The sequence below is a fragment of the Schistocerca serialis genome, chromosome 9, assembly GCF_023864345.2.
Source record: "Schistocerca serialis cubense isolate TAMUIC-IGC-003099 chromosome 9, iqSchSeri2.2, whole genome shotgun sequence".
Taxonomy (NCBI): domain Eukaryota; kingdom Metazoa; phylum Arthropoda; class Insecta; order Orthoptera; family Acrididae; genus Schistocerca; species Schistocerca serialis.
Window position 1 is genome coordinate 37,318,642 of NC_064646.1, and position 27,060 is coordinate 37,345,701.

Here is a 27,060-nt window from a genome sequence, read left to right on the forward strand (position 1 = left end):
CTTCCGCCTTCCTGATGTAGTTTTGAACTCCTCTGTGATGGTCTGGATAGATGTCTGCCCATTACACATTACGACCCTCTTCAACTGTCGTCGGTCTTTGTCAGTCAACAGAAGAGGTCGGGCCAGTACGGTTTTGTGCTGTACGTGTCCCTTCACGTTTCCACTTCACTATCACTTCGGGAACAGTGGACCTAGGGATGTTTAGGAGTGTGGAAATCTCACGTACAGACGTATGACTCAAATGTCACACAATCACTGACCACGTTCGAAGTTCGTGAGTTCCGCGGAGAGCCCCATTCTGCTCTCTCACAACGTCTAATGACTACTGAGGTCGCTGATGTGGAGTACCTGGCAGAAGGTAACAGCACAAAGCATCTGATACGAAAAACGTATGTTTCTGGGGATGTTCGGATGCTTTTGATCACGTAGTGTATAAGGCTGAGTTGAAACTCTTCATCGCATTCGTGTAACCTGCTTGTAGGAGAGGAAGCTAAAAAACTTGAATAAAAAATCAGTACAGAAATAAAATTGGAAAGGAACAGTAACCAGAACTAAGATTTACAGTCGAAATTCCCACGGAAATTAGCGAGGCTTAAAAATAATATAACGTTATCGAAAGGCTACGCTAGCCCAAACTTCAGACTGATAGCAAAGAAAGCAGAGAGGATAGCACTGAGGGCCTATCTAAGGGTGAATAGTGGCTTGTCAAAACTTTATAGCTGTAGTGATTTCGGCGCAATGTCGTACTTGCGTGCCGGTGTGAAGGAATTCCTTCGACCAGGGCGTGACATCTTATCAACTGCGTCCATATTTGCTTATAGTGAAACGTCATGACAGTTCTGTAAGTTATTTGTACGTTTAAGAATAGAAGAATTGAAACGTACTTCAGAACGATGTTTATATTTTGTGTCCATATACATACATCCTCCGCTAGGCATTCTACGGTGCATATTGTAGTGCTCACCATGCCTATTGTGCGTATTCCATTCGCGAATGGAGCGCTGGGAAAGCGAACATATGCCTTTGCACGCACCGTAATCCCTCTTCTTTTATCACAGTGAACTCTATGCGAGGTATGCGATAGAGGCAGTCTTTCACTGCAAAATCCTCAGTGTATCTCTTTAGAAATTTTGTGCGAGTTGTGATTTACTGTTGGTATCGTAGGGAGAAACTGAAGACGGTCCCCCATCAGAGCGTTCTGTCATTATGAGAGCCTCAGTAATTCCCATTTTCACTTCATAAGATTGCCAATTTACCATACGTGCGAATTATTCATACAAACGAAACATTGGCGCCAGATTATGGAGGTTGCAAGAGGGAGCACAGATGTCGGCTAACGCGACGCCTCACAGCTGAATGTGTCACCCTGTTGGTGACTCCCCTGCAGGAGTTTCTGTTTCTGGCGGTCTCAACGGCGCTTAACATGTTTTCCGTTTGCGAGGCCCAATACGTCGTTAGTGGTCGAGTGGCGGCACACGTTAAACGCTGCCTGTTTTCGGGGCGTCACTGGCTGCTAACGTCCTTACGTGGCATAACGATGCACTTCGTATTTGTGTCCTCCCCACTATTTCCACCACAGTTTTAGCTGCAGTGGCTACTGTGTACTTCAGTCGAGCAGATACTGCACTGTACAGAACAGCGGTGAGTTTGCGCCTGTACCAGCAAACGCAGTCATCACAAAGCGTGCGTATTTCTATGTGCTGTCGTCCGAACAAATATTTTCTGAGGCCGCCTCATCAAAGAAGCCAATGCAGTTTAAATAGCGCAGATAGCAGAGTTAAAAGCAGACGTTGACATGAAACTGGATTAAAAAAGTCCACAGTATTCTGCAATGGTCACACCGTCGTGAACTCACAAATGTCGTTAGCAACGCGTATAGGTACACCATAACGATGGTGACAATTTGCAACAAAAACTGCGAATTGCAGCCATCCTGTGTAGTGGATAGACCGCGAGCATGACTCCGCAGACGAAGCATTGACTTCCTTGTCCTACCCAAGTCTTTTGTGCATCACCATCACCAACAATTTCACATGAACTGCTGTCCAAATATCTCCTCTGGACTTGTCCATGCACTTCTACATCTACATCCATACTCCGCAAGCCACCTGACGGTGTGTGGCGGAGGGTACCTTGAGTACCTCTATCGGTTCTCCCTTCTATTCCAGTCTCGTATTGTTCGTGGAAAGAAGGATTGTCGGTATGCCTCTGTGTGGGCTCTAATCTCTCTGATTTTATCCTCACAGTCTCTTCGCGAGATATACGTAGGAGGGAGCAATATACTGCTTGTCTCCTCGGTGAAGGTATTTTCTCGAAACTTCAACAAAAGCACGTACCGAGCTACTGAGCGTCTCTCCTGCAGAGTCTTCAACTGGAGTTTATCTATCATCTCCATAACGCTTTCGCGATTACTAAATGATCCTGTAACGAAGCGCGCTGCTCTCCGTTAGATCTTCTCTATATCTTCTATCAACCCTATCTGGTACGGATCCCACACTGCTGAGCAGCATTCAAGCAGTGGGCGAACAAGCGTACTGTAACCTACTTCCTTTGTTTTCGGATTGCATTTCCTTAGGATTCTTCCAATGAATGTCAGTCTGGCATCTGCTTTACCGACGATCAACATTATATGATCATTCCATTTTAAATCACTCCTAATGCGTACTCCCAGATAATTTATGGTATTAACTGCTTCCAGTTGCTGACCTGCTATTTTGTAGCTAAATGATAAAGGATCTATCTTTCTGTGTATTCGCAGCACATCACACTTGTCTACATTGAGATTCAATTGCCATTCCCTGCACCATGCGTCAATTCGCTGCAGATCCTCCTGCATTTCGGTACAATTTTCCATTGTTACAATCTCTCGATACACCACAGCATCATCCGCAAAAAGCCTCAGTGAACTTCCGATGTCATCCACAAGGTCATTTATGTATATTGTGAATAGCAACGGTCCTATGACACTCCCCTGCGGCACACCTGAAATCGCTCTTACTTCGGAAGACTTCTCTCCATTGAGAATGACATGCTGCGTTCTGTTATCTAGGAACTCTTCAATCCAATCACACAATTGGTCTGATAGTCCACATGCTCTTACTTTGTTCATTAAACGACTGTGGGGAACTGTATCGAACGCCTTCCGTAAGTCAAGAAACACGGCATCTACCTGTGAACCCGTGTCTATGGCCCTCTGAGTCTCGTGGACGAATAGCGCGAGCTGGGTTTCACATGACCGTCTTTTTCTAAACCCATGCTGATTCCTACAGAGTAGATTTCTTGTCTCCAGAAAAGTCATTATACTCGAACACAATACGTGTTCCAAAATTCTACAACTGATCGACGTTAGAGATATAGGTCTATAGCTCTGCACATCTGCTCGACGTCCCTTCTTGAAAACGGGGATGACCTGTGCCCTTTTCCAATCCTTTGGAACGCTACGCTCTTCTGGAGACCTACGGTACACCGCTGCAAGAAGGGGCCTCATCGACACGCATCCGTTTTCCTGACAGATATTTGCTGACGTCACCTCACCACCTTTTTTTCGGTTGTCGTTTCGGACCTCTCCAGAATCCGACAGAGCCCTCTCGTTCGGTACGCCACCCCCACTTCAGGTCGTACATATCGCTGCTGTTGTCATTACGTCCTCCACTCTAGGCTGTAGCCTGGTTGATTTGTTTTCTGATCGTCTCTACTAGAAATGACCGTAAAAGTAGCAGCACCCAATTTTAGAACCTTTTTCGCATTGGAAGTCGGTGTGTTATTGCCGTTACAGTGTTCTTTGGTGCATTACCTTTTTGCACCTCTCGCCATATGGGGCTATGTCTAGCATTGTCGAAAGTTACCGTTTTGCTGCTCCACGTGTTAAGGTGGGGAGCGGCGTACTGTTGAAGGGACACTGACCCTCAAATCTGTGGTTCAAAATGGTTCAAATGGCTCTGAGCACTATGGGACTTAACAACAGTGGTCATCAGTCCCCTAGAACTTAGAACTACGTAAACCTAACTAACCTAAGGACATCACACACATCCATGCCCGAAGCAGGATTCGAACCTGCGACCGTAGCAGTCGCGCGGTTCCTGACTGAGCGCCTAGAACCACGAGACCACTGCGGCCGGCTCAAATCTGTGGACAGGGTACATTTACTACTCAGTGTTACTGTCACCCTCTACTCCTTTTCGTTGTGCTACTCCTTTTCGTTGTGCGTCTGTTCAGGGATGCAATCGACCTTGACTTCATTTTTATGGATGACATTGCACAACCGCCTTGAACCGCGTAGGTGTGGTAGTTCTTTGAACGAGGCGATATTCGGCGAATGGACTGGCCTGCCCCTTCCCCCCGCCTTGAATCCCATCGAGCACGTGTGGAATGCGGTGTGTAGACGTGTTGTAGCCGCCTCTGCATGCACTACCGATCATCCAGCAGTTGTCACTCGCGCAGGTGGAGCAATGGAACGCCTCATCACAAGAAGTTCTCACCAACTCTGTGGCCAGAATGGGATCTCTTTCCAGAGCACGTATTGCCGTCCGTGGCGATCACACAAACTATCGAGAACTACGTCCAGTCTGTTGTAATGTCCGTGGGACCATCAGCAGTCGCGGTGACTTCATTGTAGTTATAGCCTTTGGATAAGTGTGTCATTTCTGATCGTCTCACTGTGTGTTCCAGCTGCCTTCTGTACTACACTGTAGCTGTTGTTTGTAAAGGGTGACAGTTATTGAACTACATGAATGAAATCCTCACAACTTCTGAACGGTTTGCGTTACAACGTTGAAACTGCGCGGTTGGCCGCGGGGCATGATGCGAATTAGTTTAGCGATGAAGCCCACGTTCGTTTGGATGGGTTCGTCAGTAAGCAAAATTGCCTCATTTCGGGGACTGAGAACCCGCATTTAGCGATCGAAAAGACTCTTCACTCTCAACGGGTGAGTGTGTAGTGTGCAGGCACGGTGACTACCGAACGGGACGTGAAGATTTTGGAACATGATTTCGTGCCATTATACAAAGTGACCCTGATTTCAGAGGACTTAGATGATGCAAGTCGGAGCTCGACCCCATCGAAGCAGAAGAGTGTTTGTTATCCTGGCGGAACGCTTTGGGGACCCCAGTTCTGGGTCTGGGGTACCCAGAGGCCAGTGGCATGGGCCTCGATTGGCCGCCATATTCTCTGGATCTGAACACATGTGACTCCTTTTTGTGGGTCTGTGTTCAGCTACAACCCCCAAAACGATTGCTGAGCTGAAAATAGCCATTCATGAGATCATCGACAGCATCGATGTTCCGACATTTCAGCGGGTCATGCAGAATTTCGCTTTTTGTCTGCATCACATCATCGCCAATGATGGCAGGCTATTTAACGTGTCATAACCTAAATCCAAATGTCTGTAGTGACGTGAAACTTCCTGGCAGAGTAAAACTGTGTGCCGGACCGAGACTCGAACTCGGGACCTTTGCCTTTTAGTGGGCAACTGCTCTACTGACTGTGCTACCCAAGCACGACTCACGACCCGTCATCACACCATCAGTTCTGCCAGTACCTCGTCTCCTACCTTCCAAACTTCAGGGAAGCTCTTCTGGTCCCGAGTTCGAGTGTCGGTCCGGCACACAGTTTTAATCTGCGACGAAGTTTCACATCAGCACACACTCCGCTGCAGAGTGAAAATCTCATTCTGGTCTGTAGTGACATTTACATGTTGAATTAAGTGTATGCACGCCATAGTTTGTAACTTATTTTCGTCTTTTTTTTCATACATTTCAATAATTGTTACTCCGTATGTCCGGGCCAAAGTTTCATCAAGCCATCTAACTTATTGTCCTTGAGTTTTGCGCACGAGTGTACAGGCTGGTTCTGATTGAACTTTCTCTAGTTGAGCATTAGATTTCCAGACAACCAACACAGGTGAGCAGGGCTTTACTCGTAAAGCTGCTTTGATAAAACAGCGACAATAGTGCTGTCGCTTTTCGCGAGTGTCGACGCATTACAAGAGTTCGGAGGGGTCCCTCTTTCCGCACCGGAGTCGGACATGATTGAGAAGTTTGAATTAACTGGCGATTTCAGAATTGCTCCGGCGAGAGGCCGACGTCCAATAGCGCCACAAATTGTTGAAGTTCCTGTTGCCACGGCTAAGAATGCTGGACACAAAGTGCGATCTTCAAGCAGTGTACGAGGTGCGTCAAGACAGCCGGACATTCCGTGGTCCACTGTTCGAACACAGCTGCGAACAATTGGGAAACTTTACTTTATCTCTAGTGCGGTCCCAGGCTGCTGTGGGTGGAGGTGGTCGGTCGTCACACCGAGCAACGCGTGTAACACGGAACGTATTAACATGGTACGCAGTTGACAAATTTTATCCTCTCATACGGAAATTAAAATGTGTTTATTTCAGTGGTGTATTCGTTATTTCTCTTCTGCATGTCCTTAAAAATGTTTGCACGAAGTTTCATTGTCCTGTGATCACTAGTTCTTCACGGGGGCCGTCTAAGGTAGGGAAGGCTCTGAGCACTATGGGACTCAACTGCTGAGGTCATCAGTCCCCTAGAACTTAGAACTACTTAAACCTAACTAACCTAAGGACATCACACTCATCCATGCCCGAGGCAGGATTCGAACCTGCGACCGTAGCGGTCTTGCGGTTCCAGACTGCAGCGCCTTTAACCGCACGGCCACTTCGGCCGGCTAAGGTAGGGAAGGCCAGTGTGTATACTGACAGTTCCATCCAATATAAGGAACGACGCCGAATCACCACAGAGAATACTCTAGCGTCGAGGTGCGAATGTTGGCAGAAGAGCGCAGAAGATACGAGTACACAAAAAGCTTTACACTGAAGTAAAGGAAGTGTGGGTGATTCTGGTTTAACGACCCGTCGACGAGCAGGTTATTAAAGACAGAGCACAAGCCTGGATAAAGAACTGCGCCGTGTTATCCTCAAAGGAATCAGTCTGGCATTCGCCTTACTTAATGTAGTTGTACCACAGAAAACCTTAATGAGTGTGGCCGGACAGAGATTTGAACTGCTTCCGTCCAGAGTAGAAGTTCAGGGTGGAAACTACGTCAACATCCCGTTTCGAGTGTTGTGGGGACCTACGGTAATGCAAAAAATGGCTCTGAGCACTATGGGACTTAACATCTATGGTCATCAGTCCCCTATAACTTAGAACTACTTAAACCTAACTAACCTAAGGACATCACACAACACCCAGTTACGGTAATGCAGAGCAGGGAGGAATCCTCATTTGCAGTATGATGGTCAATTATGGTGGATGTTGCAGATTATCTTCAGCATTTACTCTCTCAGCGGGACACCATGAACACATTCGCGTTTGTCAGTAGTTCACGTCATGACACTTATTATATTGTCATTTTTCATGACACTTATTATATTGTCATTTTTCACTCACCTGGAAACGTATTTGCGAGGCAGTCGTAGAGAAAAGTTCACAGTGCTTCAGGAAAAAATGTAAACACGCAAATTTCCTTTCCTTTTTTTAAAGAACACTCGGCGTGTTTCTTCATTTCAATATCGGTACAGTGGAGGAGAGAAAGATCGGAGTAAATGTGACTGCGACACTTCATTCCACGTGACTTGTTTACATCTCTCCTTGAGTAGTGTCAGAAAGATACAAAGAAAACATCAGGCGCGCCTGCCGCAGTATTAATTCGTATTATTCTGTAATTAATTTTTAATTTGTACATTCCGTCTGAGAAACACTGTAACGAACGTGACTATTGGTGACGTTCATTCTATGTTGTGCGCCGAGCTAAATTTAATTTTTTTTTTAATTTTTTACTTTCATGCGCTAGCCAATTACTTTTCGCAGCTGTGGTGACGCTGTGGTGCACCAATAAGGTTATATTAAAAATAGTACAATATTAAAAAAAATATTTAATATTGTTTGATGCAGATCGTACTTTCTCCGCTTATTTCGCCAGCTATTTTGATTACTCCGTCCTGTATTTCGCTCGTATCTTTATTAGAAAGAGGAAAAAAAATTTCATCGCTGAAATTCTGTGTTAGTTCATGTCGCACGAGATTCTAGAGCCAAAGTTCTTTCACAGGAGTGACCTCCTACCAAACAAGCGAGACCTGAGGTGTTGGTCCGCTGTGCTGAAGTACCTAAATAAAAGTAAAAAATAAATAAAAACCAAACGCGGGGAAATTTGCATAGAATTTAAACGGGCAGCTTCTTTTATGAACGCCTCATTCCCCTGCGTACTTTTAAAGGAAAAGTTTTCTCAGACCGTTTTGAGCGCTGCTTCTTCATTTCTTAGCCGACGTAATGTCGGAGATTTCGAAATACAAGAAAGTTTTCAAAGTTGCGGCAGAGGCTTGGTAGTGTGCGGAAAATGCAAGAAACTTGTTGAGTCCTGATTTTCGTTTGGCATTATCTGTTTGTAGCTGACGCTGGTGTGCAGAGCTCAACGACGAAAGTGTAAGTAACGCCTTTAAGTGGATTTCGTGATGTAAATAATTCTCGCCACATTCAGTGCTTACTTGTTTCGTTCTTACATTTTGCCAGAGTTACATAACCGCTCAGTGCTCCAGATATTCAGTAAATGCGTACTATCTGATGATAAGTGGCCAGGCGATTGGAAAACTGGTCGTGGCAAATGAAATTTGAAGAAGCGCAGATGACGACTGGTTGTGGTTATCTGTGGAAAGCTGAAGGTAATTCGCGCCATGTAACACAGCTCGATGAAACTCGGACCATGCGTAGAAAGAACTGGCGCAGTGTGGTACAGAAGATAACTGGAAGAAGTGCGGAATGAGACGCACAGAAATGACACTTTTATTCTAAGGCAATGATTACACTGAAGTCGCCGCGATTCGTGATGCTGCCCTGGCCATTACGAAAGGCGGGACGTGGTTCTCAGCACAGTGTATGATCACCACGGACGACGGAGCGTGCTCTGAAAAGTGCCCCCGCGTATCGTTAGTGAGTAGTTAGTGTGACAGAGCGTCCCGTTCCCTCACCAGCGAGGTTGACACCTGCCGGGTCGTCGGTATGTCTCCCCAACGCACCCCGAGTGAGCTCTGTGGGATTTAAGTCGGCGAAACGGGCAGCCCAGTCCATTCGCCGAATGTCCTCTCGTTCCAGGTATTCCTGCAGCTGCGCTTTTCCGTGCCGTCGCCTGTTGTCATAAATAAAAATGAAGTGAGTTGCTAATGCACCACTGAAGAGACGCACGTGGGGAAGGCTTACAGTGTCACAGTAACGGTGATCGTTCCAAGGTTTGGAGGTCAGTATGGCCACGCTACATCACGCTTCCGCAGACCGTAACACCTGGGCCGCCAAAACGATCATGTTCGACAACGTTGCTGGCTACGTTGTGTGCTCCCGTCTCTCGTCGTCTGACGGTACGTCCAGAATCACTGTTGAGGTTAAATGAGCTCTGATACGAGAAGAGCACGCGACCCCGCTTATATTTGCTGCAGTCCCTATGGCGTTGTGCGGCTGTCAACGGAATAGAGCAGGCTGTTCCAACCGAGCTCCATGGAGCCGGAGCGCTCACTGCCGCAGTTCGGAGCCGGCGTGGAGGGGGAAAGCCTACTCACTGCCCCCTGGCTGCATGCAGCCGCAACTGACGCAATAATCCGTGTTCAATGACAGCTATGACTAGCCGCGGGAGCCCTGTACCTCTATTGGGGAATACCTTTCTATTCAGTGTGAGGGATGGTCGTCTGCAGTGTCTTGTATGTCATAAAGTATTTAATTCTGCGAAGAGGTACAGTATACAACGACATTATACTCGTCTTCACGCAGCGCACTACGATTAGTTAGAAGGCGTTGCACGTAGAGAACTGGTAGCCAGGCTTAAGAATGACATACCAGGAGACGTAAGTTTAAAAACGGTTTCGTAATACGGAGGGTATCAAAACAAGCAACATAATTCGTGTTCTGTAATGCGTTTATAATTTTCAGGTGAACGAGAGCGGAGAAAACACTACTGAATCTGCAATTCAAGCAAGCTACAGGGTCGCTCACATCATTGCGACAAGTGGAAAGCCGTTTTCGGTGGGACCACTCGTAAAATCGTGAATGTTAGCAGTTGTAGAATGTTTGTTTGCAAGGGAGGTGCAGGCAATTGAAGGGGTTTGCTTGTCAAAGCAAACAATGTCTCGTCGAATCCTGGACATGACAGTGGATTTAGAGACACAGCTCACGAAAAAGGCGCAGAGCTTTGTTGCATTTTCGCTAGCGCTTGACAAAAGCACCGCACATGCTGGGCTTGCAGTCTTTATTTATTTCCTGAACATCGTATTTCCTGGTGTAGCATGTCCCCACGTCTTAGCAGCTAAAGTATGAAGTTGTCGATCTTGTAAGACGCAGCTGGCACATCAGAACGCTTGCCTTGCCGCCTGCCTCAGCCAGCCGTGCCACGTGCCGGCCCATTTGAATGGTCACAGCGAGCAACACGGCTCCCTGGAGCAGGGAGCGCTCCGCGGCTCACAACGGAGCCGACGACCTGGAACAGCCTGGAATAGAGCGTACTGGTTGTGGGGCAAAGAGACCAACTGGCGCAGCCACCACAGTCGCTGTAGAGCACGTGACTGCGTGCGGAGCGGTCCTGTTACGTGTGGCTGCAACTGCACCCGCTGTCTCACGAGGGCCCCCTCTTGCCTGTTGCACAGTGTAGCGGCTGGCGCCCACCTGCTGCTGCCGGTGTTGACCGCGGTCGACCACCTCCTCTGGTTCGGGCAGCAGCCACTGTTCTTCCGAACGCTCTCCGAGCACGTGAAACAGTGCTGTGAGCGCTTCGAAACTCCTGGACTACACTCCTCACACTTCGTCTTTCTTCCAGTTTCCACTGGACTCGCATTCGGGAGGACGACGGTTAAATTCCGCGTCCGGTCATCCTGATTTAGGTTTTCCGTGATTTCCCTAAATCGCTTCAGGCAAATGCCGGGATGGTTCCTTTGAAAGGGCACGGCCGACGTCTTTCCCCATCGTTCTCCAGTCCGACGAGACCGATGACATCGCTGTCTGGTCTCTTCCCCCAAAACAACAATCTTACAGTTTCCCGATGAGCCTTCCCCGTGTTAATTCACCTCCCTGTTCTCTCCGGGCCACGCTGTAAAGAAGACCACCACCAGAGTGCACCGTAGCGGTACGATAATTGACACACACACACACACACACACACACACACACACACACACACACGCACACGCTGCCTTTTCCCGTTCTTTCAACTGACCCATATACAGCCTTCTGTGCGTGACTGGCACACCTCTCGGTACATGGCATGTTCATTTCCACCGTGCACTTAACTTTGCAAAAACAGACATAATGTCTGATGGGATACCGCAATCACTGGTTATACAATGTTACTTGTAATCCGTCTTCATTGCAAAAATGTTTATTCACATGACCAGTATCGGTTCCTCTAGAACCATCTTCAGATCTGAAACGATAATGATACTAATTTACTATTTCACAAATGCAAACTTTTTTCATCCTATCCGATCAACATCAAATGTACCAGAGCGTACCTGCAATTTCGGTTACAGGACTAACCCGTGCCGGCCGTTGTGGCCGAGCGGTTCTAGGCGCTTCAGTCTGGAACCGCGCGACCGCTACGGTCGCAGGTTGGAATCCTGCCTCGGGTATGGATGTGTGTGATGTCCTTAGGTTAGTTAGGTTTAAGTAGTTCTAAGCTCTAGGGGACTGATGATCTCAGATGTTAAGTCCCACAGTGCTTAGAGCCATTTGAACCATTTTAAGCCATGGATGAAATTGAACCCAGTTGCACGGTCAGTGAAGAGAAAAGTACATTTCCTCTTATTAGGACGATACTACAAATTGACATCGGTAGCAGCCAGTAACCACACAACCGCAACTATCTCGAAAATTGCCCCGTTTCCGAGCCATGTTTTACTGGAACTTATTTGCTTCTGCTGTATATTGTCGCCCACGTCCGTTTTCAGTATTAATTGTGACACACACTGCCTAAGTAGACAGCTCTGCAAAACTTGTTAAAAGGACCAGCTAGATAAAGTAACATAACATGCTAACTACTCAAATTGTTGTACGTCCATTCTTTTTTGACTGATGGTCGGGGGGGGGGGGGGGGGGCTACGGCCGTTTACTATTGTAAGAAAATGAAACACCTATAGCGATCTTTAAGATGTCATTTATTGCGTACCTACCAGTTTCGGCGCTTCAGTGCACCATCTTCAGGCCTTAGTTGATACTGAAGGGGCTATCACGATCCTTGGATACGACGCATCAGTGGCCAATTCTCTGCGCAGCAAACCAGTTCGCCACTGATGCACAGTATATATGGATCGTAATAGCCCCTTCAGCATCAACTAAGGCCTGGAGATGGTGCACTGGAGCGCCGAAAGTGGTAGGTACGCAATAAATGACATTATAAGGACGGCTGTACGCGTTTCATTTTCTTGCAGAAGTTAAGTAGTCATAACGCCTATTTTAATATTTATGACGACTTACTGAGATGATCACTGTTGCGTATAGAAGTCCAAGCCGAAGGATGAGAGAGGGTGCATGGTGGAAAAGCTGGAAGACGCGTGCAGCGGCTAACGCCGTCGACGGGGCCCTCCTGCACGGCCCTCTTACCCACGGCGATGGACTTAAGACGGCTGAACAGTTGGCAGCACAACACCGAAATAGCGGGAACCACGGAAGCAGACCATGGAGGAAAACACGTCTACACCAGCGCCACGGATATAGAAATCGCCCTTTGTTTTCGATCGTATAAAAATTATAATTTCATTGTGAATTTTAATTTTGACAAGTACAGAGTTTAACTTTGACAGCTACACATTTTAATTAAGTATTTTAGAGATAAAAGTAAATTAGAATAATCTACTTAATACAATAGATGCATTGGTAATTTAACAAATGTACCAGACGCCACCTGTCGGAAATAGTTTTGTAATTAATATAAATGACGTGCATTCTGCCGACCAATTTTATGTGACGCAGCATGTGAAGGTTGCTGTGTATGGACGGGTTGCTCAGAAAATGGTTCAAGTGGCTCTGAGCACTATGGGACTTAACATCTGAGGTCATCAGTCCCCTAGGACATAGAACTACTTAAACCTAACTAATCTAAGGACATCGCACAGATCCATGCTCGAGGCAGGATTCGAACTGCGACCGTAACAGCAGCGCAGTTACGGAATGAAGCGCCTAGAACCGCTCGGCCACAACGGCCGGCTGCATGGCTTAGTTTAACGAGAAATACAATAATGCTTCAGCACCGTACATCTCACAATTCACTGTACACTCGTAGCTACATGTTAAAGGAGGTGTTGCACGTGTCGTCCCGGCGTACTGTACTGACTGTGCAGTGAGTTGCGAATACTGTCGACCCTACCTCCCCTCTCCGCCCCGAGGACCATTTCGTGAAGCTTGACACCCCTGTACAGTCCGCTGCTGCAGTTCTTCAGCCGCATCAACGGCAGCGGGGTACACGTCACTTTGGAAAGGACCTCAGACAGAAAAAAAGAGAAGGACTCAGATGAGGTTGTCTTGGACGCCAAGGTACATGTCTTACTCGACCTACGTAACCCACAACTACATTGGCGGGTGGGGTGACACGTCAGATGAGCACCACCCGCCTACAACACACCAGATGCATGCACCACTGGCAAAATTTGAGTACAGCCAGGCCGGGGCTGAATCGAGAAGTGTGCATTTCAAATGTACTATTGTAATGAGTAGGACAATGTTTCAAACTGAAATCAGTAGTGGTTCTCAGCCACAGACACGGAGTTCCAAACTGTACTCTTGCGGACCCATGTTCACTGGAACATTTCTGCCTCTTTTATCGTGTGGTTTCACCCGAGTCAGTGTTAACTACTGATTGAGATACAGCCTGTATATCTACACTAGGCAAGTACGGCGGAAGATGTTTGGGGCACCACGCTCGTTCCTCCAGCTTTCCTTTTCCGGTCACGGAACGTGCCAGCAGTTCCTCTGAATTTGACGTCACGGTTGTTATCCGCCAGATATATGCACCGGGAAGTATTATGTTACTGGGTTGTTCCTGGAACGTATGTTCTCGGAACGTTAGCAGTAAACCTTTCCGTGTCGTACATCGTCTCTCGTGTAAAATTTCAAACGTACATTTATGAAGTAACACTTATAATATGGCTTCAAAAGTTGTCCATTTGTATAAAAAAAAGTTTGAGAGTTAAATTTTGGTATCGATAGCTATGATGATGCCACGGCGTGGGTGCAAGTTCGTAGGTTGGCACTACGACACCGACGCCCTCTAGCAGGCGCTGTTGAGCTCTACCAGCGCCGCTCCAGATTCAGACCATTTGATTCCGAGGACACGACCCAGCAACATAGTTTCTATTTCACAGTCGGCGGACCACTACTTGTATGCATAGTTAAGTAAAGGTGATTTTAGTTCGCACTACACTGCACTGCCGAGAGTTCTACCTCACCTGCTCCTCCTTGCTTCCTACTTTCGGCGTACCTTTGTTTTCAGGAGCAGACCCACGCGCCGCCTTCCAGGCGGGATACAAAATAAATGATTCGCCGGTTCCATGGTGCTCGACAGAAAATGGACGCATTGTGTGATCGGGGAGGAAACCTAGGCACATGTTGGGCCTGGTGTGCCACCGAGGAGCACCGGGAACGGCCTCCACGCAGGAGGACCGAGAAGACGGTGTCTGCTTATCGCCAGGCTACTGCTGGCACCGTGACGTCACGGAGGGCAGATGCTCCGGTGTCGTGCAAGATTCCACTGGACAGTGTTGTCTTCAACGATGAAAGCAGGTTCTGTCTGTATGCGAGTGGTGGGCGTATACAGGTACGGCGCAGATCTGGTGAGCGGTGTGTTCCGGACAGCATCCGCCCACGACACACTGGCCGCTCCCAGCGTTCACGGCAGGAGTGGGCGGGAGGGGGGGGGGGTAACCCACGGTCACATCTGGTGTTTCTGCAGCGTAAAGTAATCATCGCCCGCCAGTACTACTCTGGCTCTTATCGCCATGCTAGTGCCGTTTCTTCCACGGGCAGGCGATGCCCTCCTTCAGCAGGACAATGCACGCCCACATACGGCTGGTGCGACGCGGCGTGCTCTTCGCGGTGCACGACAGCTGCTCCGGCCCGCGCCATCACCAGGTCCTCTGCCAGTTGAACACGGATGTGACACGACGAAGCGGGAAGTTTCTCCTGCGTCAGGGCGTGGAAGCGCCTCCACCAAAGACACATGTTTTGACGATGATGTGGGTTCTACTCAAGTCTATTGCTGTATAATACTTAAGTAATAGAACAACTTCATACAGCCCATACAGTGATGTAACTGTTTCCCCTGCTACTTAAACTAACTTATGCTAAGAACAACACACACACAGCCATGCCCGAGAGAGGACTCGAACGTTCGGCAGGAGCTGCCACGCAGTCCGTGACAGGACTCCTAAAACCGCGCGGCCACTCCGCGCGGCCGGTCTAGGATGTAGACTGCCAAACTAAAGGCGTCAGGTGCTTGGGACAGTCTATCGCAAGATAGCATTCGGCACCTTCGCGATCGTTGCATGCGTGAATAGACGCCTACGTTGCCGCCAGACGAGAGTGGGGAGGTTGGTTGGTCGGTTGATTTGGCGGAAGGGGACCAAACAGCGAGGTCATTGGTGATATCGGATTACGGAAGGATGGGGAAGAAAGTCGGCCGTCCCCTTTCAAAGGAACCATCTCGGCATTTTTCTGAAGCGATTTAGGGAAATCACGGAATGGCGGGACTGAGGTTTGAACCGTAGTTCTCCCGAATGCGAGTCCAGTGTGCTAACCACTGCGCCGCCTCACACAGGGGGGGATTACTGTGTATTCGAGCGAATGTTTGGGCAGCCCTTACTGTGTCATGCGTTTCCATTTGGTCTGTGATCTGAATTTGTTGTCATGTACTCCTGCAATCGTGAAGTACGTGTCAGCTCACTTCTCAGTAAAATTACCTTGCTGTTGAAGGTGTTGCATTCTCATTTTCTGGAAGTGTGTTTAGGTGTGAACTGCAGAGCGGTCATGTAGGTGTACACAAGGCTCGGTGTAGAATTAAAAAAAAAAAAAAAAAAAGTCTGTACTCCTAAAGGACCAAACTGCTTAGGTCATCGGTCCATACACTTGCACACTTATGCTAAGAACACTTTTTTTTCACTAGCTGCTTATTTTTTATGACCCACCGTCTAATCTCTTATGGTGGGTTGTATGTTGCCACTTAGCCGCTGTGACTGAGTCCGGGGTCCGGAGTGACTGAGAGTAACACCACACCGGCGCCCGTCCCCACTCAAACACCACTGCCCGTGTCCCGCCACGTGGAGGCGGGCTCTGTTTCTTTACATCCATTTGATATCTTTTTTTTGTGCAGCATTAGAAAAACTTATAACCAATACAAAATCAAGTGAGATATTAATGAACAAAACGGAATTAAATATTTAGAAAGAAGGAAGGAAGAGAATTGAATAGAGAAGAGACAGGTATAATATTGCCCGTCATCTGGTTGTGGGCGGCGGCCCGGGTCTTGGAATAACCCTCAAGACGCTGGCCATCGCTCACCATGCCTTTAACATCCAACATCCTAAAAACTAAGAACAACGCACACACCATGCCCGAGTGAGGACTCGAACCTCCCGCGGGAGGGGCCGCGCAGTGCGTGACATGGCGCCTCAAACCGCGCGGTCGGTCTAGGATGTAGACTGCAGTGCACGAGCTGACCCCGGGCGGCAGCAGCAGCAGACGGGCCCCGGCGCGCCGCTTTCACCGCCCGGGGTCTAGCGCCGCCTGCTCTTGGCGGAAGCCGGCAGCTGCCAGAGCAGGCCAGCAGCAGAAGCAGCAGGCCACGCCCCCTTCCTGTTCGCCGGGCCCAGCTGCGCCAGCGTCCCGGCGCGGCCGGTCTGTGCTCTGCACTTACACTGCGCGTACAGTGTGTTAACTGTGGCGTCAGAGTTACGTGGCGGGAGCGGGGAGAGGAGGAAGCAAGCATTGGTTGGCGAGGGGTGAGGAGCCATTAGGGGGGGGGGGGGGGGAGACAAGGCACGCCTAACCAGTTGCAGTGCTGGCACTACAAATTGTTGCGCGTCATGCTTACACGAAAGCAGACGAAAGGCTTGGAAGTAAAACTCGCTTTAAATGTTGTCCGTAAACGAAACTGAAAAAAATCTATAGGTTTGTTTATAAATAAATAAATCTTCTGCTACCAGTCACGGTTTTTTCTTTATTTTACTATTCGCACGACGCGTTTCGAGAAATACCTCCCATTTTCAAGTGCGTTTTTTTTTGTTTGTATTAAGCCATTTCTTTTGATGTTGTCAGTGTGTGTGAGTCTGCTTCATTTTGTTGACTTTTAAGTTTTCTAATGGTCCATTTGTGTAGAGTCTCACACAACACTTTACACATCGAAAATGTGTAAAGTGTACAACAAGTTGTGTGTGATGTTAAGAGTGTGTGAGACTCTACACAAATGGACCATTAGGAAACTTAAAAGTCAACAAAATGAAGCAGACTCACACACACTGACAACATCAAAAGAAATGGCTTAATACACACAAAAAAAAGGCACTTGAAAATGGGAGTTATTTCTCGAAACGCGTCGTGCGAATAGTAAAATGAAGAAAAAATCGTGACTGGTAGAAGAAGATTTATTTATTTATAAACAGACCTATTGTATCTACAGTCACTGGCTTTCAAAAACCATTTATAATGGAACAAATCAGATTAATATATATATATGTATGTTTGTCTACTATGCGCTCACAAACCATTCATCGGATTGCAATACGGTAGCAAGGAAAAATGAAATATAAGGTAATTCGGACGAAATAGGGGGCTCCTTCAAAGTGATCGCGAACAAAATATCTGAAATGGAAACTCACCTTTCCTTGCCAGACGTTTGTGGTGATACTCCAGGATGATTCTTGGAAAACTGTTTGAATCTTCCGATGCTACGCATGCTTTGTCCTGTGTATCTATCAGCTCTCACTGAAGATTTGTAAATGGGGTGAAGCAATTTTTTCTGCTCCCTTTCCCTTTCGCAGCATTCAATCACACGCAATATAATTTTGCGAGCATCGCTACGTAATACTGGTTTCCTTCTAACCGTAGGCCTACCGGTAGGGGTCGCTGGCGACTCCCGAGATGGACCAGCAACTGCCTCTTCACTCATTTTGATAATGTTTAGCACAACTGCACAATAAAAACACGCAGAACAGTACAGCGGCCGCCCGAAGTGGCCGTGCGGTTAAAGGCGCTGCAGTCTGGAACCGCAAGACCGCTACGGTCGCAGATTTTGAATCCTGCCTCGGGCATGGATGTTTGTGATGTCCTTAGGTTAGTTAGGTTTAACTAGTTCTAAGTTCTAGGGGACTAATGACCTCAGCAGTTGAGTCCCATAGTGCTCAGAGCCATTTGAACCAACAGTACAGCGCAAAACAATAACGAAGCAGACGACAGTGGCTACCTTGTACAGCACAGTCAGCTACGTAATGTTGGCAGCAGTCGAAACTGCGTGCCTACCGAAGCCTCCCGACGTTTACCGACTTCTACCGATTCAGGACTAGGGAGAGGTCTGCCATCTAAAAGTTTACACACTGTACACACCACGCGCTACACCACACGGCGGGGCGCGGGCTGCGCGCGGAGAAAGTGTGCAGAAAACGAACGCCGGCCGCGTGGAGCTGGAAGTGAGGAGAAGCGGCCCGCTGGACTGCTGCCGCGTGGCGGCTGGAAACGGGAGAAGGCGCTCCACAGCGCAGCCTCGCAAAGAGCTCGGCGAACAGAGACCGCGCACTGTGGCGTAGAGGTAGACAGACGACGCCAAACGCAATACTGTCGACCGTCTGGCAGCGGTATCGACGATTTGTGCAATACATTTCAGGAGACTGCACAGCTTCGAAGCTGTTACATCTCGGTCGGAATATTGGGCAATGGCCTACCTGTGGGAATGTCATTGCACCGTTCACCGAAGTACACATTGAACATTTTGCCAACACTTTATCAGTTGCGTTATTGTACGGATTTCAGAGGACGCTTCACTTACAATCAATACCTTCGCTAGAAGTACCCCTTTTGTTTCTCTTTCTTCATTTGTGTTTTCCATTTTCTATTAATTTCTTACCTGATGAACTTATTACATTTTCTTTACATTTCACAACAGACACTGACCTCGTATTTTTAGAATTGTGACTAAAACCGTCTGTACATTACTAGTCACACGTGTCAGTTGTATTTATTTTCGTTCTTAAACGATTTCAATAATGTCAAATATTGACAAGATATTCACAATTACAATTTTCTTTACATGTATTGTTGTAATAATGTTATACTAATTTAAAAAAAAAGTTTCAAGCTGATACTGTGTAATGCACGGCAGTTCCTCTCGAAACTGCACTCGGGAGGACGACGTCTCCGGCCATCCTGATTTAGGTTTTCCGTGATTTCCCTAAATCGCTTCAGGCAAATGCCGAGATGGTTCCTTTGAAAGGGCACGGCCGATTTCCTTCCACATCCTTCCCTCACCCGAGCTTGCGCTCCGTCTCTAATGACCTCGTTGTCGATGGGACGTTAAACACCAATCTCCTCCTCCTCCTCCTCTCGAAACTTCGTGATTTATGAACATACAGACAACCGATGCAGCGACACCAGATGAATATTAGTACATCAGGAAAGACAGACGGCAACTGATTACTTTTTTGATTGAAAGGTATACCCACCATTTGACAGTATAACAGGTTTCCTTTCACAATCTTCTTGTCGGCCTTAGGCATTTATCAAGTGTTACAACTGCAACAGATTACAGCACAATAAAAGTACAAGTATCAGACAAAGTATCGGGAAAATAGCAGGGGTAACAGTTACCTCACTGCATGGGCTGCATGAAGTTGTTCTCTTACTTAAGTATTATAAATCAAAAGACTTGAGTAGAACCCAAATCATCGTCAAAACTTGTGTCTTTGGTTACATAAACGAATTTTGTCAAAAATAAATGCGATAACATTTCTGTAATATCCTAATTTACTGGCAGTTAATGTGTGAAATCTTATGGGACTTAACTGCTAAGGTCATCAGTCCCTAAGCTTACACACTACTTAACCTAAATTATGCTAAGGACAAACACAAACACCCATGCCCGAGGGAGGACTCGAACTTCCGCCGGGACCAGCCGCACAGTCCACATGAGTGCGGCGCCTCAGACCGCTCGGCTAGTCCCGCGCGGCGGCAGACCTATTTCAACACGTCTACATGAACCTACGACAATGAAGCAGATGTTGAGCAATGAAGCGCGCTACCATGAGAACTCGGTACCAGTGCTATGGCTACCATGGGAGCACGTTGCCGGCCGTGGTGGTCACACACCCTGTTGAGAACCGCGTCCCGCCTTTTCTAACGTCCAGGGAGCAGTCAGGTATCGTGGCGACCTCAGAGTAATTGTTGTTTGTGATTAAAAGCCTCACTTGTGTTCGCGTCATTGCGTATTTCTTTGAATTATCTTCTCTACTGTACTGTAGGAGTTCTTTCTATGTGTAGTCCAAGTTTCATAGGGTCACTGGCAGTAACACATCACCGTATTTCGCTGTACTCCGTCAATCCTACTTGCTAAGCATTCCATTCCGTGCAGGAATACATCAGAATAGATAGAGTTGTGTAGGCGGTGTGCTTAGTAGACCCGTTGTGTCTTCTAAGCGTTCTGCCAATAAAACGCAGCTTCCGGTTTCGCTTTCGCATATGTTCTGTCTGATGGTACCAGCTTAAGTTGTTCGTAATTATAATCCGTAGGTATTTAATTGACTGACAGTCTTTCAATTTGAGTGATTTATCATGGAATCGAAATGTAACGAATTTACTAGTTATGTATAGAACCCTACAGTTCTTATTGTTTTGAGTCAATAGCCACTTTCGCTCCATACAAATATGAAGGGCTTAACAGACTCCAAAAGTTAAATTAGCGCTGAAAAATATATACTTGAATATTTCTGGTATCTAAACTCCAGATTTTTCAGCGCTCATTTAACTTTTGGACTCTGTAAGTCAGAATGAGTCCGCCCCTCATGGTCTCGCGGTAGCGTTCTCGCTTCCCGAGCACGGGGTCCCGGGTTCGATTCCCGGCAGGGTCACGGATTTTTCCTGCCATGAGATGACTGGGTGTTGTTGTGTCGTCTTCATCATCATCATTCATCCCCATTACGGTCGGGGGAAGGCAACGGCAAACCACCTCCATTAGGGCCTTGTCTAGTAAGGCGGTGCGGGTCTCCCGCATCGTTCCCCTACGCTCTGTAAAGAAGCATGGGACTTCATTTCCATTTTTCATTTCATCTCAGAATGAACAAAAATGGACTTGTACCACTATTGAAATAAGCACTTGATATGTTGTCTGAGTTATCTTACAATTCATTTTGATCTTCTGGTGGCTGTATTTTTTCTGATGATAAATGTGATCATCGTCTGTAACCAGTGTACGTGGCCTGCTCACATCGTGACCTAAATAGTTTCAGTATTTTAAGAAGAGCAAGGGTCTTATATCACTTCCTTGGGGAACCCTAGGTATCACTCAGCTTTCACTTGAAGACTTTCCATCAGTTACTACGTACTGTTACGTTTCGGATAGGAAAACGCGATCCCAATCGCAGAATTGACACGATATTCCACAGGATTGCAATTTGGTTAGAAGCCGTTTGTGAGGAACGGTGCCAGAATCGTCCCTGGGAGTCTAGAAATATGGAATCAGCCTGAGATCCGCTGTGGGTACCGCACGCTACACCCTGTCACTGAACACAAATTCCCACGCGTCTTGTAACAGCGTCACAGTTCCGACAAATACATCGCGTTCTTTTATTTTTTTATATTATTTTCGACAGAATCACATGAGCATTTCACCGTGCCCACAACACACCACAATCCTCCAAGTGTCGTGTGAACGTAGTCTGAAGGTGACCTCCGGCTGGCCGGAACAGGTTAAGGCATAGTGAAGTGCTCGTGCAGTTGTCTCGTCAGAAATACAAAAGATTGTTAAGTCAGTCGCTTTATTTTGACGTTATATAACTTTTTCCAGATGTATAGTGTCTTAACAGAATAATAGCACAGCGATACATAAACTTGGTGCATATTTTATGAATTTGAAGTCCGCCGATCCATTTTTAGTTACGAAACGAATTTCAGAGGGAAACCTCCCTCGTGGACGTGCCCACCATTCACTCGCGTACCGTGGCCTGATGTACAGTTGCGTCTGAGGGAAATGCAAAAAAGGAACGTGTGAGGGATAGTAAAAACAAAGTACAGAAGTGTGAAATGCCTGCATAAGGCGAGAATCGGATTCACTGATAACTCATGGCGAAGGTCCTGTAGGTTGTTCGGTTTTCACTGCACGTGTTCCGTCAAACAAGCGTAAGGGTGCGAAAATGAAAATAAGTATCCGATATCACTGAATGTGTTCCCGAAAAATACTTTTAATCTGTAGATGTGACACTTCTTGGAAACAAGATTGCAGTCAAAGACTATAATTTTCTTGCCCCTGTCAGTAGGTATGTCAGGGAATAATAATGTTTCAGATGAGAGTCGGCCTCTGTGGACGAGCTGTTCTAGGCGCTTCAGTACGGAACCGTGCTGCTGCTACGGTCGCAGGTTCGAATCCTGCCTCGGGCACGGATGTGTATGATGTCCTTAGGTTAGTTAGGTTTAATTAGTTCTACGTTCTAGGGGACTGATGACCTCAGATGTTACGTCCCATAGTGCTTAGAGCTATTTGAACCATTTTGAGATGAGAGATTTGCTATTATAATGAAATGAACGGTGAGTGATGAAACGAAAAGGTTTTCTTAGGACAGAGACATTATTTATTTAGTGTACAGGACTACATATGAAGTAGTAGAAGAAAAAAAAGACACATAAATGCAAATGATACATAAAATGAACGGAGAGTTGTATGCTAATGTCCAATCTCTTTATCTAGTTAAGACTTGATGGCGTAGCCTTGAGAAAGTCGTTTGTACACCCAGCGTTTCTCAAGTTACACTCCTGGACAGTGTGTCCATTTGGTGGTTCAAAATGGTTCAAATGGCTCTGTGCACTACGCGACTCAACTTCCGAGGTCATCAGTCGCCTAGAACTTAGAACTAATTAAACCTAACTAACCTAAGGACATCACACACATCCGTGCCCGAGGCAGGATTCGAACCTGCAACTGTAGCGGTCGCGCGGCTCCAGAGTGTAGCGCCTAGAACCGCACGGCCACTTCGGCCGGCCATTTGGTGGTCTCGCTCGATGTTCCAGAGTGGCAGCTTGGGGGGGGGGGGGAGTGGAATGTTTACACCGTCTGTGCAGAGTGTCGCCCTCCTTCGGTTGCGGTTTATGTTCTTCTATTCACGCCGTAGGAGTTCAGAGCCATTCAGCACAAATAATAAGTGCAAAGTCAACCGAAAAAAATAATGAGTACAAGTTCGAAAGAGTGTCTCTTTACGTAAGGCTGCTAAACTTCGGTCTACTGGGCAGAAGATTTGAGAGCCGCCGTGTTGGTGACACATGTGGTCTGTCTGTGTCCTGTAGAAAAATGAACTTTTGTAACGAATCTTGGAATGTTCGTCCTACTCTTGTCATAACCACTTATTCTTCCAAGATCTTACAACTCGGTTCTGTTTCCTTTTTGTCTTTCTTATTATTTGTCCGATGTCACGTGTGCGCTACTTCCAGCTTATCGCAGTTCCCAGCAGTCCCCTGGAACTCTCGCCGTAGCCACTTTTCCCAGCAACAGCCCATAAGCTACGGCGTTCTCGAAGTGACGTCGTTGTCATCGAGAAATATCCAATTTTCCGTCCGGCCGCACCTGGCTCGTCTGCGGGGCAATTTCCCGCAGCCGCCGGCCGAGAAGATTGCGTTGTCTCCGCCCGCCGTAATGAACTCGCCGTGCCGAGCCGGGGCGTTTCTCCGCGTCTTCGGAAAATCGTCGCTTTCGCCGCGCCGGGACGAATAACGGGGGGAATTACGTCGTCCGTCGGCGCGTCCTCTGCGCGAAAACTGACGGCCGACTGCGAAAACTGACGACCGACCGACTGACTGGCTGGACTGACTGTGTGCGCGGCGATTTTCCACTCGCTTTGCGGAGACGGGGGGGCCACGCGGCGGCGCGGCGATCAATAGCGGTCGCGGGCGCAGCAGCAGCAGTAGCTGGAGGTCGGAGGCAGGGCTGGCTGCCCTCCAGTGGAGGGGGTCCGGCTAGCTAGCTAGCGGCTCTGTGTGAACGGGACCCACTCCAACGTGCGCGTTGCCCTCGGCTTTTACACAGTGTAACATGTCTCTCCAGCACCACTAGGCTCCTAGTCCAGTTCACCGCCCCCGCGTCCTTGTCGCTCTGTAACTCAGTCGGCGTCCGCACCTTCATATTACAATGAACGAAACTTATAGGAATCCTGTGTCAAATATACATTACTCGCCATTGAAATTGCTACACCACGAAGATGGCGTGCTACAGACGCGAAATTTAACAGACAGGAAGAAGATGCTGTGATCTGCAAATGATTAGCTTTCCAGAGCATTCACACAAGGTTGGCGCCGGTGGTGACAGCTACAACGTGCTGACATGAGGAAAGTTTCCAACAGATTTCTCCTACACAAACAGCAGTTGACCGGCGTCGCCTGGTGAAATGTTGCGTGTGATGCCTCGTGTAAGGAGGGGAAATGCGTACCATCACGTTTCCGACTTTGATAAAGGTCGGAGTGTACGCTATCGCGATTGCGGTTTATCGTATCGCGACATTGCTGCTCGCGTTCACTGTTAGCAGAATATGGAATCGGTGGGTTCAGGAGGGTAATACGGAACGCCGTGCTGTATCCCAAAGGCCTCGTATCACTAGCAGTCGAAAGGACAGGCATCTTATCCGCATGGCTGTAACGGATCGTGCAGCCACGTCTCGATCCCTGAGTCAACAGATGTGGACGTGTGCAAGACAACAGCCATCTGCACGAACAGTTCGACGACGTTTGCAGCGGCACGGACTATCAGCTCAGAGACCGTGGCTGCGGTTACCCTTGACGCTGCATCACAGACAGGAGCGTCTGCGATGGTGTACTCGACGACGAACCTGGATGCACGAATGGCAAAACGTCATTTCTTCGGATGAATCCAGATTCTGCTTACAGCATCATGATGGTCGTATCCGTCTTTGGCGACATCGCGGTGAACGCACATTGGAAGCGTGTATTCGTCATCGCCATACTGGTGTATCACCCGGCTTGATGGTATGGTGTGCCATTGGTTACACGTCTCGGTCACCTCTTGTTCGCATTGACGGCACTTTGAACAGTGGACGTCACATTTCAGATGTGTTACGACCCGTGGCTCTACCATTCATTCGATCCCTGCGAAACCATACATTTAAGCAGGATAATGCACGACCGCATGTTGCAGGTCCTGTACGAGCCTTTCTGGATACAGAAAATGTTCGACTACTGCCCTGGCCAGCACATTCTCCAGATCTCTCAGCAATTGAAAACGTCTGGTCAATGGTGGCCGAGCAAAAGGCTCGTCACAATACGCCAGTCACTATTCTTGATGAACTTTGGTATCGTGTTGAAGCTGCATGGGCAGCTGTACCTGTACACGCCATCCAAGCTCCGTTTGAGTCAATGCCCAGGCACATCATGGCCGTTATTACGGCCAGAGGTGGTTGTTTTGGGTACTGATTTCCCAGGTACTATGCACCCAAATTGCGTCAAAATGTAATCACATGTCAGTTCTAGTATAATATATTTGTCCAATGAATACCCGTTTATCATCTGCATTTCTTCTTGGTGTAGCAATTTTAATGGCTAGTAGTGTAATGAAGCGATACCATCGGCAGTTACCCAAAACTACGATCCCATCTCTTTTCTCGGGAATGTTCTCTCCAGCAGCAGTTACTAAGTGCAGGTTTCATGTCTGTTGCAGTAACGGCTTTGCTAAGATATTTCGCAGTGTATTGAAACTTTTTTGTACCTTTGAATGCAAAAGTTATTGGTCATACAAATTAGTAATCATGTAGATTTCACTTTGCATGGGGTATAACAAATGCCATAGGGTTCGAATATCTTTGGAAATGTAATTTACGAAATATTTCATGCAATTTCCGTAAATAATTCAATTTTTTGTACAACCTAAGTACGAGGGTCGTTCAATAAGTAATGCCCCACATTTTCTTCTCAGAACATGTTTATTGTTACTCAGAACATGTTCATTGTTACGAGTCAGAATTTGGTGACAATATACATCAGCATGTCTTGTCCATGTCTTATTTTTCCACGTAGTGTCCATTACGTTCTATAGCCGTACGCCAACGTTGTGGGAGGGCGTGTATTCCCTGCTGGTGAAAGCTCTTCTCCTGTAGGCGCAGCCGTGTTTTCAGTACACGGCCGACACTCTCGCCATCTTCAAAGTGTGTTCTCCGTAGAGAATAAGCTCCAACAATTCACATGAAATGGCCTTTCTTTGAATCTTTTGGTCCACTGTGAGCATTCGTGGAACCAGTCGTGGGTACCTCTTTGAATATCCGAGAGTCTCGATCATTGCAGACGCACTTCCAGTGCTGTCCGATGACTGTAGACCCAGTTGTGGAGTTGTGGTGCGCCGGTCGGCACGAATAATGGCGTCCCCACGAGTCAGCAGTGGCTGTGACAGGACGTGCCGAGGGTGGCTGACCGTGGAGCTCTGTTTCTGCATTTCCTGACGCTGTAACTTTCTGTACCCGTCGCCCAACTGTACTCCTAGCAACTGCAGCATCGCCATACACTGCACAAATGGTTCAAATGGCTCTGAGCACTATGGGACTCAACTGCTGAGGTCATCAGTCCCCTAGAACTTAGAACTAGTTAAACCTAACTAAGTTAAGGACATCACAGACATCCATGCCCGAGGCAGGATTCGAACCTGTGACCGTAGCGGTCTTGCGGTTCCAGACTGCAGCGCCTAGAACCGCACGGCCACTCCGGCCGGCTGCCATACACTGCACATTTATGGATGTTCGTCACGGTTTCTTTTTCTGCACACAGGAATTCAATAACTGCAAAATAGAAATTTTGGGATTCTAAAATATTCCACGTGTAAAGAGCAGCACACTTTTTAAAAAGCCC